The sequence below is a fragment of the Crotalus tigris genome, unplaced genomic scaffold (genome assembly GCF_016545835.1).
Source record: "Crotalus tigris isolate CLP2741 ecotype Arizona unplaced genomic scaffold, ASM1654583v1 scf7180000018435.730608, whole genome shotgun sequence".
Lineage (NCBI taxonomy): Eukaryota > Metazoa > Chordata > Lepidosauria > Squamata > Viperidae > Crotalus > Crotalus tigris.
Window position 1 is genome coordinate 706,193 of NW_024097001.1, and position 7,902 is coordinate 714,094.

A 7,902-nucleotide genomic window follows, 5' to 3' on the forward strand; every position below is an offset into this window, starting at 1 on the left:
CAACCAAAGTAATAGGGAAAATGGGGCATTTTGGCTGAAAAAAAGAAGTGATTGGTGGTTTAAAAAAAGGAGGTAAGATTTATTCACATCTCCCACATGGTTTCCCTGAACAAATGGGAATTGGTACTTTTCATGACAAAAGGAACATCTAAATGAAAATTACCATTCTACCTTTTACTTTACCTACTTTTATCCTCAAATTTAGTCCCAGAAAATGAGAGAAACTGGTTTTACAGTTTATAGGCTCATGAAAAATTGGATACTATATAAGAGGTAGTAAAATTCACCATCAACACACACTACTTTTTATATTAAAATTACATGCACAATGTACAGCTCATTTTATGCGTATAACCTAAGACCTTTAAGTGATCCTCAAAACCCTTGGATGTGGGCTCCAGACTCCGTCCAGAAATCATATTGCAGTTTTTCATCTAACCCAAGGCAAAAACCATTTGAAGAATAATAATATTAAGTACATTGAGTTACATTCAATTATATTTAATTGTGAGCCTTCAGAGCCTTTATGGTTTTCTCCTATGGAATTCACTTTTTTCACTAGTATCTTCCTCTACTCTGGAGAAACTGCTAGAAAAGGCAGCATTCTGAACTCAGAGCCTTTCAGAATGCCAGTGTTTACTAGTGTTCCTCCTTTCTGCAGGAGAAAACACTTAGCGAACAGCATTACTTTCATAATAGTTTGGAAGGTCCCCATCAAATTTTACAATTTGGAGAAGAGGCTTCCAAAGTATCGTGAGAATGGGGCTCAGATGAAATGTGATGGAAAAGTGGTGGCTGTGATGGGGCAGGGAGATGTGTCCCATCTTGCAGCAGGTTTCTGCATGCTGGTGGATGCCAAGCAACCCAGGGCCTCCCCCATCTCCAAGTGCCCGAGCTGTTGCTTAATGACCCCCATTTGGTCACTTAGTCATTGCAACAGGGAGAACTTGGATTGTAGTAGTTGAGCAAGGCAGTTATGTAATGATCACAATGACTTACATCCAAAATTCCTGGCTCAATTGTGGTCGTAAGTCAAGGACTACCCTTAATTCATTTGAAGTGATCCCTGATAAAATTTCCATATAGCTTTTTATGCCATATGGAAAAGGATACTGGCTCTATTTTATGGATGAAGAAGGATAAGATAGTACAACTAGGCTAACTATATCAATTACTGTAACGTTTTTGTCTGACAGACTGCTGTTGAAAGCTATATGGAAATTTTACTTATCATTTCCATACTCTCAATAATTTCCCTCTCAAAAGTCCACTTACACTTCATGATATAGAGTATAGACAGAAGGTGGACAGAATTGGAAAGATGAAAAGTTTTATGCAACAAATCAAACATTTAGCAGCCCTTGCTATTTAAGAGTATCCTCAGTTAATTTCATGTCTTGGGGTGTTTTGAGAAGGTAATCTCAAAATGCCTATCTAGAAATTTGGGGACCTGCCAACTTGTCTGGAGCTCCTCAGGTTGGGTCAAGTAAGCTTGAAACCAGGGAGATGCAGTATACAAGCTTATTTTGCTGTACCAACTGGTTAAGAATACAGCAGTTGGACTTTAAAACTTGCCATTTCTGAGAACCTTGGCTGTGATCATAACCTTCAGTTAGTTTTTCAAAGTACTGTCATCAACCTAGTATGCTACACTTTGTAGGTCTTCATGTCTATTATTTGGAGGACAAACCAGCATTGCTCCAGGCTAGCATGTTGTTTGTTCTCTACATGAAAGTAGTTAGGAATAAATAATTCAACACATCTGGAAGACAACAAGTTTTTTACCTGAAGAATCCCTCCTCCTTTCCAGTCCCAAGGACCACTTCAATCAAGAATATACATGTGCTGTGTATTTGTATAATAGAATAACAGAGTTGGAAAGGACCTTGAAGGTTTTCTAATCAAATCCCCATCTCAGGCAGGAAACCTTATATCACTGGTGGTGATATAAGGGTGCCAGAGGTGGCACTCAGAGCCCTCTCTGTGGGCACAGGCGCCATCGCCCCAGTCCTAGGCCTTCAGCTGGGTTTTATAAAACCTTTTCGCTTTAGGCCTCCGCCGTCTTGTGTAAAAGAAAAAAAAAAGGTTCAATCAGTCAATTTCAACTTCTCGCGGGAAAAAAAAGATCTTGCAAGGTTGGAATTGATTGATTGAACTTTTTAGTCCCATCCAGTCTGCCGTTATCACTGCAGCCACGCCCACCCAATTGGCCACGCTCACGCAATGGGCCACAACCAGCCAATGGGCCACACCGACCCGGCACTTGACAATGTATAAGTGGGTTTTGGGTTGCAGTTTGGGCACTCAGTCTCTAAAAGGTTCGCCATCACTGCCTTATATCATTTCAGACAAACAGTTGTCCAATCTCTTCTTAAAAACCTCTTGTAGCACCCTCAACTTCTGGAGGCAAGCCATTCCACTAATTAACTGTTCTAACTGTCAGGAAATTTCTTCTTAGTTCTAGGTTGCTTCTCTCCTTGATTAGTTTCCTCCATTATCTCTTTCCTGCATTCAAGTGCTTCGGCTGCCTTCTTTGTGGCAACCTCTGAGATACTGGAACACTGCTATCATGTCACCCTTCATCCTTCTCTTCATTAAACAAGACATACCCAATTCCAGCAACCGTTCCTTATATGTTTTAGCCTCCAGCCCCCTAATCATCTTTGTTGCTCTTCCCTGCACTCTTTCTAGAGCAGTGGTTCTCAACCTTTCTAATGCCGCGACCCCATAATACAGTTCCCCATGTTGTGGTGACCCCCAACCACTTATACATCACCGGGTGCCAGGGGCGTGGCCAAAGAAAAGGGGGGAAAATGGCGGACAGCCTTCTTTGGCGACCGCCATGAAATGGTCGTTTGACCCCAAATGGGGTCCCGACCCACAGGTTGAGAACCACTGTTCTAGAGTCTTAACATCTTTGTGGATATTGCGACTCTAGAAAGATGTTGAGACTTATGTATACATAGAACCTATGTTGTATGGACTGTAACTAACACTTATAGGACAGAAAGGCAGAAGACTAGCAGAGTACATCCATGAACACCAATTATTAGTCAGAAGACACAAAGAAATCACCTTAATTTCACAACAGATGGACAGGGTCAACCACAGTTTCACTATAAATAGGCTAGAAATTCCTGGAAACTTAACATTTAGCCAAATCAGCCAACAATAAATACATAGAAATAAAAACCATATTTACACATCATTCCAAAGTGATAATAAAAAAGCTAAGAAGGAAACAAAAAAGAAACATGTTCTCTCCAACAGCTAACACCCAGATAAGCAGGGATTAACAGCAGATAAACCATCAAGCAGAAAACAATACTCTAATCAAAGAACTATCAAGGAGAAAACCATATCCTCACTAACAATGGCATGGAAACTACTGTATATAAACCAGGAACAAACCCCATCCTTGTTTGCACTGATGATATTATTTAGTTGGATAAGAAAATGTCTGCAAGCCAATAATCAAGCTCAGAGAGCACCCAGCACCTTTACACCTACAAACACATGTCCTTAGCTAGATCAGCATGTCTAACCAGGTTTACAAGGAAAGAATGATTAATGATAGTGGTTATTCCTCCCCTTCCCTCTGGATAATCTTGTTTGTTTGCTTGGTAAGAAAAAAAAAGGTGTCTCATCTGGCTGTAAAAGATTTATAAATGTTTTGTCATTATTGTTATAAAACTTATCCAGTGCTATGCAGTGACATACTGGGCTGTTTCATTTCTGCACTTTCAAACTTCCAGAGATTTCTCTTCTTCGGATTCTAGTACTAACTTTTCGTTGGGCAATGGGGCTTTACAAGTATGTTGGTAAAGGGGCTTTCTGGATCCTCTCTGCATTTCTTCGGCCTCAATTTTGAAGCCTTGCTTTGCCCAAGGAAATAGAAATTCCTGAAAACTTGCTCATTACTATGGGCACTGGCTGGCAGGGGGAGGCCTTTCTCAGTCCTACCTATTCTTGAATTTGGGATCTTCTGCCTTGAAGAGCAATCCTGTGCCCTAGAGCTACAGCGATTCCTGGATTTTCCACAACTGCCTCAGGATCTGCTGTGCTGCCCTGCATCCATTCAGGTTGCATCTGTGCCAAGAAGAAACTCTTGGGCTGGCTACGTTTCATACGGGTTCTGTGGCTCTCAGTTTTGTGAGAAGTTTTGATTCCACCTTTTGTAGTCATGCACAGCATCAGCATCTTGTTATCCTAGATCTCAGCATTCCTGTCTGAAGATGCACATCTTTGTTGCTGCAAGCTGAACGTTGATACCGAAGCAGAAATTCCAGTTCGGAAGGTTATTGTAGCAAAATGACCCTAAATTTCCTTCTTGTACAAGATGATGGGAGGAACTGTTGTGTTTCTGGTGAAAATCTCATGTGAAGAAATTATTTCAAACCATCTTTGTTTATCTCATATTTCAGTCAGGGGATTAAAGTCATGCTGAAAATATCTGAGACTCAAAGACACATTCTTGAATGCTGCTTCTCCAATTTTCTGCAGATGGTTTTCAAGGTCACTGCACAAGTCAACTAAAAAGCAAAGTAAGGAATGGTGACAAAATGAGAAAGACGAGATGAATATTACAAAGGGAGTACAAAGCAGGAGTGGGGAGTAGTGTCACTTGCAGTGGGTGGCCATTCCTTTGATGCGTGGCTTTTATTTTTCCTCTGTTCGAATGAGGATATGCAGATCCCAACATCTATGAATCCTTTTCTAATGAGAAAATTCTGGGCAACTGCTACCTTTGCTATTAAGGAATCATCTTTTTTTCTATGAGGCAACGCTACATCCATTGATGGACATTTCATCTTTCTCTTACAGGTGGTCCTTGACTTACAACATTTGTTCACTAGTGGCCATTCAAAGTTACAACAGTACTGAAAAAAGTAACTTATGACCATTTCTCACACTTACAATGTTTGCAGCATCCCCATGGTCATGTGATTTACATTCAGATGCTTGACAACTGCTTCATATTTATGATGGTTGCAGTGTCCCAGAGTCATGTGATCACCTTTTACAACCTTTTAACAGCAAGAGTCAATGGGGAAGCCAGATTCACTTAACCGGGCTACTAATTTAACTGCAGTGATTCACTTAACAAATATGACAAGAAAAATTGTAAAATGGGGCAAAATTCACTTAACAAATTTCTCACCTAGCAACATAGGCTTTGGGCTCAATTGTGGTGGTAAGTTGAGGACTACCTGTATTATTTTTCTAGCAATCCCCTTAGAGCAAGGACAAAACAAAACAAAATAAAATCAATGAAACAGAAAGAATAAGACTACTTACCAAACAACCTAGAACTAAGGAGAAACTTCCTGACAGTTAGAACAATTAACCAGTGGAACAACCTGCCTCCAGAAGCGGTGAATGCTCCAACACTGGAAGTTTTTAAGAAGAAACTGGACAGCATTTGTCCGAAATGGTATAGGGTTTCCTGCCTGAGCAGGGGGTTGGACTAGATGACCTCCAAGGTCCCTTCCAACTTTATTATTATTATTATGGCCTGTCCCTCACACAAAACCATCTCCTCTTTCCCCACTTCCTCCCTGCCCTGGGTCATCAAACCGAAAAGGTTGGAGAACACTATTCTAAACACTGCGGCACCATGATTCTGAATTGTAACTTGGAGTGGTTGTTAAATGTATAGTTGTAAGTCTGTACAATCATACCTGTATACACTATACATTACCTGTATACAGGTATTTAGCTTATAACAGTTAATTTAGTGACTGATGTTACAATGTCACTGAAATAAGTGACTTATGAGTTTTTCACACTTACAATTGTTGCAACATTCCCATGATCACATGATCAAAATACAGACGCTTAGCAATCCACTCATATTTATGACCTTTGCAATGTCCTGGGGTCATGTGATCTCCTTCTGACCAGCAAAGTCAATGGGGGAGACACTTAACAACCGTGATACTAACTTAAGAACTGCAGTGATTCATTTAACAATGGTACAAAGAAAAGTTATAAAATGGGGCAAAGCTCACTTAACCAATGTCTTGCTTAACAACAGAGATTTTGGGTTCAATTGTGGTTGTAAGTCAAGGACTACCTATGGTTTCTATTATATTCTCATAATGCACTAAATATACGAGGGCAATTCAGAAATAAACCTCCGTTTGGTTATGAATGACAGGCACTCATAGATACAGAACTTTTATTATACACATTGGAAAACTGCAACATTACAATACTTTTTAACATAATCGCCATTCAAATTGAGGCACCTGTCATAACGTCTTACAAGGTTTGAAATTCCTTAGTAATAGTTGCTCCGCGCCAAATCTGGGCTATGTGGGAGTGATCAAAAACATTCCAACAGAACTGCTTCAAAAGTTCTTGGGTACGTGTAGTGATGTGCAGGCGAGCATTATCGTGAACCAACACCACACCGGAAGTGGTGCCATAGAAAATCCTGCCAATTGTGAAGATGCCAAAGAAGTACAGCTAGTGAAATTCATGGAGTGTGGTTCAACCATCAATTCAAGAAGTCTACTGTGAAATGTTACGAAAACTCAGACGAGCCATCCATAACAAGGGAGAAAAAAAAAAATCAGGAAGTGTAGAAGCATCTTTCCCAGTTGACAAATATCATAAGCTTTAGTGAAGTGTCCTGAGTGATGCAGAGCTCTGTCCAGCAGAGGGCTCACTGGGACTCTGATCTCCTTTTTTTTCTCTCTCCAATCCTCCCTCATTATAAAGACAGAAAATCTCTTTCAAGAAAAAGGTCTCCTACACATCAGTTTCAAAGCCATAGACCATATATTGTTCTTTAGTGTTTTCCCTTGTATGATGTTATCCATAAGCACAACAGTCCGGATTCCACCGCGAGGTTTTGGATCAGTGTATTTAGGCATCTTTAAAGAAACACCCAAAGAAAGGCAATGCCAAAGAATGTTCAAACTATCGCACATTGCACTCATTTCACATGCTAGTAAAGTTATGCTTAAAATCCTACAAGCTAGACTCCAGCAGTATGTGGATCGAGAACTACCAGAAGTACAGGCAGGATTTCGAAGAGGCAGAGGAACTAGACATCAAATGCCAACATACGCTGGATCATGGAGAAAGCTAGGGAGTTCCAGAAAAACATCTACTTCTGCTTCATTGACTATGCAAAAGCCTTTGATTGTGTGGATCACAACAAATTGTGGCAAGTTCTTAAAGAGATGGGAGTACCAGACCATCTCATTTGTCTCTTGAGAAACCTATATGCGGGTCAAGAAGCAACAGTGAGAACCGGACACGGAACCACTGATTGGTTCAAAATTGGAAAAGGAGTCCGGCAAGGCTGTATACTGTCGCCCTGCCTATTTAACTTATATGCAGAGCACATCATGAGAAAGGCAGGGCTAGATGAATCAAAAGTTGGAATTAAGATTGCCGGGAGAAATATCAACAACCTAAGATATGCAGATGATACCACTCTAATGGCAGAAAGTGAAGAGGAACTAAAGAGCCTCTTGATGCGGGTGAAGAAGGAGAGTGCAAAAGTTGGCTTGAAACTCAACATTAAGAAAACCAAAATCATGGCATCCGGCCCTCTCAATTCCTGGCAAATAGATGGGGAAGAAATGGAGGTAGTGACAGATTTTATTTTTCTGGGCTCCAAGATCACCTCAGATGGGGACTGCAGCCAAGAAATTAAAAGACGCTTGCTCCTGGGGAGGAAAGCTATGGCAAATCTAGACAGCATTCTAAAAAGCAGAGACATCACCCTGCCAACAAAAGTGCGTATAGTCCAGGCCATGGTTTTCCCAGTTGCAATGTATGGCTGTGAAAGTTGGACCATAAGAAAGGCTGAGCGCAAAAGAATTGAGGCCTTTGAACTATGGTGCTGGAGAAGACTCCTGCGAGTCCCTTGGACTGCAAGGCGTT